General features: G+C 43.2%; 1 protein-coding gene across 1 annotated transcript in view; it reads left to right on the top strand.

The window, feature by feature from the left end:
* The window catches only part of Mesr6 (misexpression suppressor of ras 6), a 906227-nt gene that overhangs the window by 1607 nt on the left and 890670 nt on the right, over positions 1-13950 (top strand). The gene's annotated exons all lie outside the window — the stretch shown is intronic.

The raw sequence follows: 13950 nt of genomic DNA, 5'->3' as shown, positions 1-13950 counted from the left end.
ACTCATTTGTACTGCAAGTTTACAATGCCTCGTACAGAGTGCGCTTTTGATATATGAACTTCCTGTTCAAACAGAACGAAGTACAATTTGAATAATAACATGCATAATCAAAAATGATGAAGGTATGCGGATAATTTATTAACAAAGCAAACTGAGAGTAAAAGAAAAGTGAGATCGTTACGTTATTTGACGAAAAATTTGCATTTCACAACGTGTAAAAAAAAAAGGGTAACGATGGATCCGTGACGAGCCGTAAATTACATCTTTGGAAAGCGTGCCGACCTGATGCCCTTTTTTAATTGTAATGCGCACGCGACGTGTGCGTAGAATTTGCGAAGCAATTCGTACGTTGCTCGTAGATAAAACCTCTAGATAAAACATGCGCTGCATGTGGACCGGAGAACTATTATACTTTTTACTTCACGAGTACGGGCGAAGGTTATGTGTATGTCTCGTGCCGATTAGCATACACGAACACGCCACTTCTTGTACATTTAGGATAGCTGTAGCATAATGTTACATATGTCCTCTCGTACCGAGACAAGCATCAGAAAATTGTCGACAGGTGGTTTCAGCTTTGGTACCAGGCGTTCAATCTTACCATCGTTGTTGCGCGATCTCAATTTACGTGATAACTCGTTCTCTAACAATAGAACGGTATAATTATGGTACGTGGGAACAGTGCTTTTTTTTAATCGCGTGCTATAATTATCATAAAAACAATTTTAATACTGAATTGCATGGAGGGTGGCGGGTGGAAATGTAGGTGGAAGTAAAAAAATAATATTTTTCATTTTGGGGTTTTGTTTTGAAGAAAATGAAGTTTGAGGATTCAATGAGTACACTTAATTAGCTGATAAACGATTATAATAGGGACGGTACAACTAACAGAAGGTTATCTTAAAAAGGAAGTCGAAAATATAAAATGATTCTTATCTTTTGTACGAAGCTTCATTTCCAGAAAGTATAACCTTGGTTTATTTAGAGATGAAGTTTCGTACAAGAAAATGTTATTTTACAGGTTTTATTTTTCTCTTAAAGTAGAATAACTTTATTCCTGTTGATCTTATGCGTGTACCTGTGATCTGGTTGACTTTGCAAACTCGATTTTTTAGAAAAAAACGGAGCATTCCATGAAACAGTTTCCTTTTTTTTTTCCTTCGACCTATTCCTTTACGTAGAATCGTCCCTCTTTCCAGTTCTACTATCATTTTCGCTTCACTTTACATACTCTTCGTATGAGTTTTGAAATTTGACTAGAACATGCTCATTTGTTGTCGTTTAAAAATTCGGTTACGTTGCTCGAGTACTATTAAGATAACAATTTCTATCGATTATTAGTGAGCAGAAATAATCTCTGTTACTAATAACGGTTATACGTAACCAGAAATAATTTCCGTCATCTACAATGGTTACCGCAGAGTAACAAAAAACTGGTTGTTCGTTTTGAACCCAGTTACTTTCTCCTCGTGCAGCAATAAATCGTATTATTGTATTGTTTTACTATTTATTTCCTCACGCTTGATCGGCCGCCGTAGATATCCATTACGGCAACGTAGTTACAACATTGTTGCGGGCGCTGAAAATGGAACTTGTTTCCATGATAAAAGTCCTGTTGAAGTAGGCTGAAGCACAGTACGTAGCAGTGACGTATCGAAAGCTGGTACTGAACGCATCGCAAGACGATAATATTCATAAAATACCATAAAATTTGCATACGATTCATAAAGTGTATACGTACAGAGTGGTTTTATTGTTCTGTCATGGTTCTTTGTCTTCGCGTCATTCAACGACATGAATAATTGTTCTTCTGTTACGAGCTCTAGCAGATATTTCAGGTTCACGGGTTACGTTACTTCTACAAAGAAACGTAACATCATATTTTACAACTTGATCGCGGTACAATTACATGTCTGACCATAATGCGATATGTTCAATTAACCAGAAAATTTCGTTTTAATTTACTGCGGCCGTGTAATATGGCCATTTAAATCAATGACAACACGCTGTCGACTGCTAATTGTATTTTGATTTAAATTGCGGCTAGTGACCGTTTTCAATCGGCGAACTCGGGAGACAATCGTGTGAATATCACTGAATGGATTTTCAGTTAGGTTTTAGTTAGATGGTATTTCTTATTATCTTTTCTCGTTTTAGAGTCTGTTCAAACGTTTAGTTGTCAGCTCCAATACTCGTTTCCGTCAACTATATCTACCTTTTTAGCTACTAATTTCATACCTGAGCTATTGCGTAGTCTAACAGATCTAATATACACAGAATTGGATGATGAAAAATTGAAGTTATTTCCGGTTTTGTGACTTAAAACATAGATTCTAGCGAACAAATATATTTCGTTGATGTTTCTTGAGTATAGTAAGCAGAAAATAATATAATAATTCCAGACTAACTCTTCTGTTAATAATTATGTAACTTGGAAGTTTTTTACATCCCGATATGTGTGTCAAATAGTATTATACACACTCTTCAGTGTACCATATGATTTTCTATTATTAATGCTATTATTGTATTTTTCTTAATTGTGTAATCGATTCACTCGTTAACATTAATTTCTATTTCCCCTATATATCGAACACAAAAATATTTTCATTTTCGTTCAAGACTCCGATTAAATGATTTTGCACTGTATATAATAATTGTTCGGTGAAAATGAAGGTTGGCTACGATGAAGCCTGGTGAACACCGCGGATGTTTCGAATATCGTTTCGTGCACGGTGGAAGTAAGGTGGCTAGGCTCGCGTCACGATGAAAAGTCAGCGCAGCCGGTTAATCTACAACGGAAGGGTTAAAAGTTGGTTGACATGGCGCAGGGGCTGGAGCGGGGAGCGGGACGGGGCGTGGCGGGGTAAAAGGAAAAAGGCTGGCAAAGTAGCAAAGGGAAGCCGACACGGTGCACCGCGGCGATATCTGCCAAGAAACTGGTGGCCGTGATGTAGCGCTCCGCCGGGACTTGAGTTATGTTTCTCGAATTACCGTGGATTATATGCCCGTGTACCGTGAGTGAAGCACGCGAATTATGCCGTTGTCAAGACTTCGCCGTGAGCTAGCGACTGCTTCCGGTAATTCCTTATCCAATGAATATTTCGATTACGTTGATTCCGTTGTCCCGCGGCCGCACGGTATTCGAAATATCCCGCCTAAATTGAGGGAGATGCTCGCAGCGGGAAACTCCGCCGGTTTAAATATTCGATAGATGCTTAACGATTCTGGGAATCGGCTGCAATTAAATTGTTAATAGAGATTGAGGTGTTCCTGCGACTGACGAATACCTTGGTCGCGATCTTTTATTTCTAATGCGATGCTCGTACTTGTAGAATGTTTTGAAATGTAACAGTAGTTACACGTACAGTTCCATTTTTCGAATCAATCAATATTTACCTTTTGCCTGAAAATAAATTTGAAATTTAAGCGAATGTTTACTTACAATTGATTGTTGCTTTTCAAAAGTTTTATTTCGTATAAGATACTTTTTCCTTGTATCTTTAATACAATTGATGAATTTTTCTGGTATCAAAAACTCTAGATTTAATAGATTATTTATTAGCTAATGCTTTATGGAAAAGTTGTATCAAAACAGTAGGAATTCGCAAGGCCGCAATTCACTTGTAGTTAAATATGACGATCATTATTTTCTAAATAATAGAATTTCACTATTGATTACTTTAAACTCGTAACACGTTTAGCAAAATCCTGAAGATTACAAACTATAATAGTAACTATTAAAGTGAATTACAACGGAGACAAAAATTTGCCAATTACTAATAATTATCCTGACGCATGATCAAGGTGTCGCAGGGTGAATATCCGTCTGATAAGATCTAAAATACGATGCTATCGATCGGTTTTCGTCGAAGTTATACATACGTAATCGAGTGTACCCACGCGCAGGTGCCGATATAGGGTTAATCGATTTGCATCGATGCCTCGCAAGATATTCCCGGTTTTTATATTCCTTTTTCTCGATAGCTCGACGTTATTGCCTCGCGTAACCACCAATCCCTCTTTGCTTCGATGGGCCGTCTGAAAGAAATCAGAGGCGATGCCTTTAACGAGCCGTAGGATGAATATCTTTTTATTGAAATATACGCATTGGGGACCAACGTCCGTTGTCGTTTTCCTTTTAGAGGCAATATGCGAATTCCAACCGGAGCACCGGAGCTCCGACTTGGAATTAAACGTTTTTTTGCACCAGGCTAATTACCGGATTCGCTAGCACGTCGCCAGTTTAATGAATTTGAGATGTAGCCGCGGTTTCGTAACGTCTCATGCCATATTCGAGCTGAGTATCTACTTCTGTATCGAATGTTTACTACGTAGCTTTACATACTTAATTTATTCGCGCGCTGCAGAATTTTAATTAGGGTAATGTAGATGTACAGGGTAGCGAGTCGTTGGATGGTAGGATATTTGATGAAATATGAGGTAAAAACATTTGAAATTACCACGAAAAGTATACACCACTTAGTATATTGCGCAGGAAAGTTGTAATTGAAAGAGACAGCGTGTAGATTATAAATTTTGCTCGTTACTTATCATTCCTTCGTTCCTTCTTTATGGTTAACGAAGGAATTTTCTTTAAAAAAATGTCGTCCAACGAAAAACGTGACTACAAGCGAGCCGTAAAAACTGTCGTATTCGTATTCGACAGTCGAGAAGAATCATTGCGACCTCGACGCGTTTTCGTTTTCCCGTATTTGCCTCGATTCGCCCGTGGTGACTCTCTTTTTCGTCGTCGTCAAAGAAAGGCTCAAGAAGCTTGGTTGCGGGGGGGGATCGCGACAATGGACAATGGCGCAATAATCTACAATAGAGATCCGCTTGGAGATTCCGTGCCGAATGAATAGGGCCTCTAGGACAATCATCTCGTAAACTCGGCTTCCTTGCACGCCCTTCCCCTATCGTCCCGCGACGTATGTTCCTCTGTTCCGTATTTCACGTTTCGTGACTCTATGGACGCAAGAATCTGAATCACCTACATACGCGAAGCTGTTGCCCGGGTCCAGGAGGACGCACAGTAGAACGTGACCTACGTTACCTTGTATCGCTCAGCCGAGTCCCTTTCGTTGTTCTCCAGCCTGCGGTAAAAACCATCCCACCATCCGACCAACAAATTACGCCATTTGCAATACGTCGAGAGTCCCTCCATGTTCCTCGATCTTCACATGGAAAGTTTAATTTAACCCGGTTGGTGCCATTACGCGTAATCGTTTTCTTCGTTCGTAAAGCGTTGCAACACGCGAGATTTTCCGAGAATAAAACGCTATCGGTGGTGGCAAGGTGGACGGATTCCTGGCTGTCCCGAGATAACGATACCTCTCAGAATACCGGGTAAACGTGGTTCGCACGAAAACACTTACGTAATTCGGCCCTTTCCGCGCTTTTTACGTCCCGCGCCACGTTCCCGGAGATGTTGGGCATTCCGTGAATTTCTGGAAAAACAGCGCCAACGTCACGGAATACGGGATCAGCGTAACGCGCGCCCATGCCATAGGAGTACCAACGCGTACGCGTAAATACCTGCCGTTGCTCGGGGACTCGACTCCGTGTCCGTGTCCCGGTTCTTTGAATACCGGTATGGTAGAAGCACGTCAAGATTTTCACCCGGTGTCTTAATCGCATAACTTGTTCCCGGTAATGCAAGCGCGCTGCTTATGTTTCCTGCCCGTTTTTTTGTGCCGGGTCACGTTTATCACCGCATTCGGAACGCGGGCTCGAAGAAAAGTTCACGGGTTGCGGAGCACAAATTGTTCCACGCTCCGGCGTTCGAGCCGACCGTCTTTGTCGCGCCTCACGACACCCTCGGCCACCCCGCCGCCATTATACGCAGTTTACGCTCGCCACGCGGATAATTGTTTGCGGAAACAGTTCAAATTCACGCGTGAAATTAGTTCTAATTAAGTTTCCCGTCTGTTGCTCAAATATTCATTGCACACGTGTTTTTACGAGACGCGTTTAAGCGTACCCGCCGTGGAATTCCAACTTTCTTTGCCCGAGAACGTTTAACGCGAAAATTGTTTGCATTCAGGCTGCCGCTTGTTAATTCCGTCGCTTCAAGTCTTAGTCTTTTTTTTTTCAATTATTTCTCGACAGCCAGAGAATCCTCGTAAGTATGGCGAAGTTATGGCGAACATTAGGCTAGACGAAGCTTTTCAGGCTTTCTTATTTCCACGATCGAAGATATTGCGAGTCATGAAAATGTCTCGTGTTTTACTTCTGTCGTTTTAGAAACGTTTTATTTTTTACGATCACTACTACAATATTACTGGGATATTTAAAAATATGAAGTTTCCGCTAAACAAATGCTAGGTGATGGAGTGTCTTTATCCCCTTAAATACTACGTATCACATTAGCAGCTTCTCTTTGATAACGAGTGGGGTTATTTAAATAAAAAGCCACTGTAATTTTCTCACGCTGAAAGTCATGTGTGATGTGGAAATGTCTTCATATGACATTCCTCTCAGCCGCGATGGTTAAATGCATAGTTGGAAAAGGTTAATCTGTTCGACAGTTCTATCTGTTCGTACTTATTAAATGCATTAAGGATCGGATTCTTATACGATGCATCCACTTTCAAATCAATTATTAGTAATATGTCACAACTTGTGTATGAAAAAGGAAGAATCTAAAAAATCATTGGACTGAAATATTTCGAGTATGTTCCGAGGAAATATAAATCGCCTTCGTTAAGCATGTTGTCCATTAATTTTTCATTACGCACCCAGCTCTTTTCCAGAGGTGCACGTAAACGCAGTTGCTAATTGAAACTCCCTTTCGCCGATACTCTTTTGTACGCGCAACCCGTTGATCTTATCCAATTTTTTTTACGGTCGTTGCGAAAGCGAACGTCGAACATTTTTACAGCTGACGCGAGAAGCTATCGGTTTCGACGAAGGTCGCGCGCAATTAACATAAACGCTTCGTGCAACCCGAAGGCGTGACGTCGCTGATCCGAGTCGATAACGCATCGTGACTGCATCAGGCTGCATCCGCACGTGCATCGCGTGAATTCGTTCCGTGAGGTCGCGGGATTCCTAGGTGAACGTTTAGAGAGACCGGTGTCGTCCAATTGGCAGCCTTGATTTCCATGGCATCCAATGGTCGACGATGGTACACTTTCCAGGAAGAGGTGGCCCAACTACCGCCGTCAGAGTAGGAGGACAGCGGTTGGCACGTAGTGGGAGAGATTGCAGTGGATGGTGAACGCAATCGTCAGCCATCAAGACTTCTTTTCCCGATTGCCATTACGCGACTTGTCTATCGCCATTGACTACTTTAAAGGTGGGATAGGTGTGGGTTACACCGTGTAAGAGTTCATTTTTTCACGTCTAATTAAGTTTTCGCTAGTTTTTTTTTATCATGGTGGATTCTTCTCTGTAAAGGAACCAAAACTTCCAATGAACGGAAGAATTTTTAAACAAAAGAATTTAGAATGGCTTTATTTTGACAAATTCTTCCATTTCCATTCATGCTATATATTCGTATGATAATGTTAAGTCGAATCGATCGTTTCTATGCATTCCAAGGAATACGGAAGGTGATATTATCTAGTTTTAAATTAATAATAAAATGGCAGGTGATGGATAGGAGCATTCTTGCAGGAATAGATACGTTTCTAAATTCCTCGAGTTTTTATCGCACTATAAAGAAGCTACTATAAACTAACTGCTGTTAGAGTTTTAGTGTTCCATACTATACTAAAAATCCCTGTCCATATTCCTCTCATTATTCAACACTGTTAATCCAGTACTCATTAAAAATCCCGCCCTTACCATCGTCTTTCGTAACGAAATAGACGCCATTGTCTTGTCGCAAGGAAATCATCGGTCAGTTACGGATGGAAATGAATGCGGTACGGATTCAATCAGCTCACGATCGTAGTACTCCTATCCGTTCACCTATCGCGTTCCAATTATATTTCCCGTGGCGGCTGCTGCTGCTGCTGCTGTATCCTACCCGATCTAGCGGTCCATCCATCATCATTAACGCCGTTGAATGAAATCGTACGAGTATATTTTGAGAAATGGAAGGGCAATAGGTCGTAGCGGCGCTAGCAACACCTATATAACCGGCGGTGCACCTGGGGGCGACGTAATCAGCACCGTAGAAATAAAAGAGCGCGCCGTTTGAAAGAGTGCTGGAGGTGATGGCAGGTCAGGGCCGAGAAGGTAGCACGGGGAACACGTCTCAAGTCGCAGGAGCGTGGGCGCCAGTTGGCATATCACGATCGTCGTCAGGTTGCTCTACACATATCGCCGTTTCTTGGTGAAAAGAACAAAAGGGGCCGCCACCGACGTGGTCCAATCGCGAGCGTGGTCGCGGCACGATTCGACCCCGAGGAATTAGTACCGTCGACCTCGTCGCGGATCGGTCCCTAGGGATCTCCACCTACATCTCCCCTCGCGAACGCTTGTTGCTTCCTCTCTGTCGATTGATTCGTCGTGGCTGCCTCCTAATTGATCGTTAGTCGTGTAACACCGACGCTGATACGTTAGTCGATCGGTTCGCGTATCGTTTGAGAACGAGGGCTCTCCGAGGATCGATCCACGCCGGAGATCTTGGAGGGTTCCTCGGTCCTCGCGTGTGAACTCGTGGTTAATTGCGATCGCGCGATACAACCGAGGGGATGCGGTTTCATCGCGTGTATATGCGTTTGGACAAATAAATTGTTTGTGGAAACATTCCGATGGACTTGGTCTGCGTCGGAAGCTGAAATGTTCATAGAAATGATTCTACAATTAGAGTATAATATACGAGTTGAACTCGGGATTCAAGGGGTGTAAATTCCACTCGACACGCGTGCTATTTAATATTTAAGTTAGATTTGGTTTATTGACATTTGACAAAGACATACGTGAAGCGAACAAATAGTTCTGTTCTTCGCATGGTTTCGTGTATATCTGTAGAAACATATGTTTTGCTTATCTTCAGGATAAATTAATATTGTACTATAGAGACGGACACTTCATGTTTTGGTTAATTATTGTAATTAGAAAGCTAGGTCGCAGTCTTTACGTTTCTGTAACTCTTGAGATGGCGCACAAAATATTTTACATTAAAAATCAAATGCTTTGTAGGGTTAATCTCATTTTCTGATAGACCTCGTACGTGATTACTCTTTTAGGTGGAATACTCGAGTCTGTTTGAGAGCGGATATCGAAAGTGACAAAAATGGCGATTAAAATCATTCGTTCGATGTATAAGCTCGTTGGTTACGTTTCCTCGGAATTCAGCGTGTATGCTTAGGCCGCGTCGTTGCGAGACCACGATCGAAAAACTTGCCTGGGAAAAAAACTTCGGCGCGGTAACTTGAATGACAATTAGAGCAGGATCCGATGGAATTTAGGCCGCTGGGTCCGATTAGGCACGCACGCTTAGCCGGAAGCCGTTAAGCAGGAATTTCATAATGGGGGAGTGCCTGTTGACTATAGGTTCGATGAGTTATGCAACTTTCGCCGCAACATGTTACAGCGAACAATCGGGTCTCCATCGAACGCGTATCTGAATTAATTATTCATCTGTGTCCTATTTGCAACATGGCACCTTAACCCTTCTGTTGCGTTCACGCAAAGTCTCGTCTGTTTTATAACATTTATTTAGTAAACAGTTCTGTTAGATATTCCGGAAATATCAAAAGTGTCAATTTTAACGGAGTTCGAAATAAATGGTAGAGTTAAATGATCAGGAAAATAAATTCAAACGTGCGATGTAACGATTAGTCAAACGTAAAAATTTCTTCTATTTTAGTAAAAAATATAAAAAAAACTGAATTTCTCTGGCAAGTTTCCACGAAACGTAATAAGAAGGTGCAGACGATCTTCCGTAGTGAATTACACGTGTACGAAAACATGCAGGAAGTCCGCGTACGTCTGCATTTCGAAATGCAACAAATAATTATGTGTAATTGACGTTGGTGGACGCGTGCAGAGAGGGTAAAGAAGCGAGAGGGGTCGGAGGGGGCGATGCCTGATTCCTTCAAGTCTGCGGCAGATGTTAGTTAAGTAGGGTACTGTATGCGGTACACGAAACTTTCGTAAATGTAATTCCGAGAAATTACAGATACGTTTAATGCGAACAATAATGCATAAGGCGGCGTTCGCCACGAGCATTGCACGAGCAGCCTCGCATTTCCTCCCCCAATTACATTCGATTCTTGGTATTGCATACGTTCGCATGACTCGTTTTTAGATTTTTCAACAGAGATACCGGCGCGTTGCCGGGAGGTCCGATCTGGATGATGATGATGATGATTATGATGATGATGATGAAGATGATGGAGACGGTGATGGAAATAGCGATCGTGACGGACGGTAAATACGTACATCTGTCCCTGAATCCTGAACTGCATCGTGTAGAATTAAGTTGTGTTTACGGTGTGAATGATATCTTGGCAACTATAAGGGGTACACCATACGCGGACGAAAAAAAGTGCTACGCGAAATAAGCAGCTGTTGTAATTACAGTTACGGAAAGGGTATAATTGCGATGAGAAATGTAGGTAGAGCGCGTTACGTTACCTGGCGATATTACGACTTACGTAATTTTTCATCTTTACCGGGTCGCTTCTTTTCTCGTATCCCGATCCGAACTTTTCGAGTTAAAAACGTCTGTTAATGCCTGGGATAGCAATTTCGTTATTTGTCACAGTCCGGCTCGCGCGGTAACAAATGAGAATCATAAAGCATGGAGGATACATTGAAATATTGCGCTACGATACACGACACGAAACAAGTGAATCATATTATCTAGCCATTTACATATTTTTGTGGAGAGAGAGAGAGAGAGAGAGAGAGAGAGAGAGAGAGAGAGAGAGAGAGTACGTTTCGCTGCAAACCAGTTCTGTCATTCGAATCAAACATTCGTCTCGCTTCATCATTTTTACACCGTTTTTAAGCCATTAATCTCGATCCGCGTTATCGTTTCCCATTTAATTTGCAGGAAAGATCGAAAAAAAAAAAAAAAAAAGAAAAGGAGAAAAGAGAAATGTCATCGTTTATCGGTGCATACGTCCTGTCTCGATTGACCGTATCAGCCGGGCACGATCGCAGCCGATCTATAGCCAATTGAAATACGAAGACAGCTGAATGAACTCTTTCATTTTTCTGCTGCATTTACCGTCGATTGGCTCGCGCTGCTGGTGTTCTAGCGAGCTCTGCAAAGGCTCGTATTCACGTGTGCAGACGTCGTTTGCCCGAGCGCGTGTTCCAGCCCTCTGAATGATTGCGGGTAATGCCCCGATCGATTCCATACTCGACGCCCGATGAAAAATAAGAGCAAAATCACCGGTGCGATTCGTTGAATGCATGCTCGAGAATGCCACGTTGCAACGAGTTTACTATCTGACTTGGAGCGAGGTCGCCTTGTCAGAAGCAGCCTTGCAAGGCTGACACAACGTCAGCCTCGTGCCTACGCGGAGAGAACGGTTATTTTAGCCGGGCTCGAGAAAAATGGTGCTGCTTAGGGGCAGCATGCGAGGCAGGGAGCAGAAAATGTACGGTATTCGGATCGCGGCTGGCCGTACTCTCGAAAGAGGGCCGAATAAACCCGCGTTTTTACGTTTGTCCCGGCCGTAACATGGAACCGATCGACGCGCGCACATAACACACGTATCGACGGTTCTCGCGGGTTGGCCACAGTCACGATCGGTCCATATTTAAATACCAGACGGCCCGTATTAGGCCTCCGACTCTATTATTTCATCAACCAGATGCGTAATAAAAGTCAGACGCCAGGACTGGCAACGGCACGGAACTGGAATTCACCGTTGCGAAACCGCGTTGTTCCTTTCGGAGCATCGTAAATCTGAACGGCCGGCCAGCTGTTCGAGGCCTGGCTACGCGCTTATCAGAAGTAATCGCGCGGTTTTTCTACTCGCGATACCCGAACAAAGTGCTCGTTATTATCAAACTCTGTCATTACACGGTCAACTTCGCTGTATAATGATACCGGTTCGGAGTTTTTCCGACGCGTAGTAACCCGTTCGTAACCGGCCACTTCATATTTCCATCGCGTTTGGTATATTTACACGGGGATCGATGCTTCCACCGGATCTAAAGGGGGTTTCAACCGCGGCGAGCCGCGTCCCCCCGGTGACGAAATTATACGCCGGATTATCTGGTTGTCTCGTTGTCGGCACGGCACTGAAAGCGAACGCACGGTGGTTTTTGATCTCACCGCGACGATTTGTACCCGCGATCCACGTAAGAAGAACGTGCTCCGTTCTCTTGGCCTGGTTGAAGGGGAAGAGGACCTTACCTTCCTCCCTTTCTCTTCATCTCTCTCCACGTCTTCGTTTCGCTCGCTCCGTCTCGCTTCCCGTCGCTTTTTCCCCGTGGAACGGCCAGGAGTGGAGGCTCCGCAAGATCCGCTGCCGTCTCTCAGCCGTTGACAAATAGTCGTGGTGGTCTTTTCCACGTATAGAGTGTAGGAATACGTACCTACCAGGCCTTCTGCCGCGCGGTTCTACGCGGCCTGCGCTCCCGCCATGGGCTTTCGCGATTTCTTTTTCACCCTCCTGCGTTTCACCATGCGCATAATTGCCGGTGGGTGTCTCGCGTGAAATGCAGCTGCGCGCATGCACATTCAGACGTCCGTCAAGACACCGGGGACGTTCGTGCGTAGGCAGCCGATGCCACGACGACGGGGATAAGATCGGCCCCGGGGCCCGGTGATCCTACCTTTTTTTTCTCTTTTTTTCCCCCTTCTCTCTCTCTCTCTCTCTCTCTCTCTCTCTCTCTCTCTCTTTCTCTCTGTCTCTCTCTCTCTTCTTCTTCTTCTTCTTCTTTTCCTCCTTGCTTTTTCTTCTCCCTTTTTCTTCTTTCTCGATCTCCGATCGGATCGCAGGAAGAAAGATACCGAGCGAATTGTAAATTCATAATTTCTCCGTGTATCGCGTTTCTCGTTAACTCCACCCGTAATCAGTCCGGGGGATTTCGTAAGCGTGTCGCTTCGAATTATTCCCACCTCGTCGACTGTCCCGCGTGATCGTCGACCGGTTTCTTCCTCCGCCATCGACCGGCTACTTTTCCCGCCCAATTCCATGGATCGTTCTGCGATCAATTTTCTAGATGGATCCAAATTAAGGCTCTCCGTAAGAAACCGTTCTGGGTGATAACAGTTTCGCGGTTTCCCGTGATATTAGCCAGATTTAATCTGGTCCGTCTGATTACGTCTTGTACGCGTCTCGTAATATGCATTTAATGTAACACGACGACGTGGTTGGAAAGGTAATTCTTATATCAATAAATATCTACTTTGGAAGGTGTTCCTCTTTTTCTTTTTTTCCAAGAATTTGTAATTCCAACGAAGATGTAACAAAACTGATATATTAGTATGCAACATTTCTTTAATTTTACTTTTCTTAAAATTAAGATAACTCATTGCCTACGAAACTGATTAATTTTCTACGTCGATGCTGCTTGCAAATCTATTGAACAAATTTCGGTAAATCCCTGTGCGGTAGGGATTAGAATACACGCAGCATCCCCTACTTGTCGTAAAAGGCGACTAAAAGGGAGAAGATAGGATTAACGAAGATAAAGAAAGAGTAAACCTTTCCATCGGGCAGAAGAGCATTGTGCTCTCCGAAACGCCATCCACCGGCATTAAAAAATCCAGTAGAAAATATTAAAACGTAAATGGTAAATTTTTGTGACATCATGTTGTGCGCTTTGATAATTTATTTAGGAAAAATGTAGGGCCAGGATTGGGAACTATTGAGATCTCTCGAAAGTCTCAAGAAATCCTCGGCGATAGGGTAAAAGATCTGAACGAATCCAACCAGCGGCAAACCGAAGAATCCTGATTTCGCGTGCGAAGGGTACAGTGTTAATACCGTCAAACTCATTCGGCGTATCTGTCCATCTTTTAAGATGCGTTGTTAAAAGTAGTAGAAGCACTCGTCGTTCGAGTATCTCTCATCCATGAATGTTCAC

The sequence above is a fragment of the Xylocopa sonorina genome, chromosome 4 (genome assembly GCF_050948175.1).
Source record: "Xylocopa sonorina isolate GNS202 chromosome 4, iyXylSono1_principal, whole genome shotgun sequence".
Lineage (NCBI taxonomy): Eukaryota > Metazoa > Arthropoda > Insecta > Hymenoptera > Apidae > Xylocopa > Xylocopa sonorina.
The sequence above is the reverse complement of the archived record's forward strand: the minus strand, read 5'-3'. Positions and strand labels throughout refer to the sequence as shown.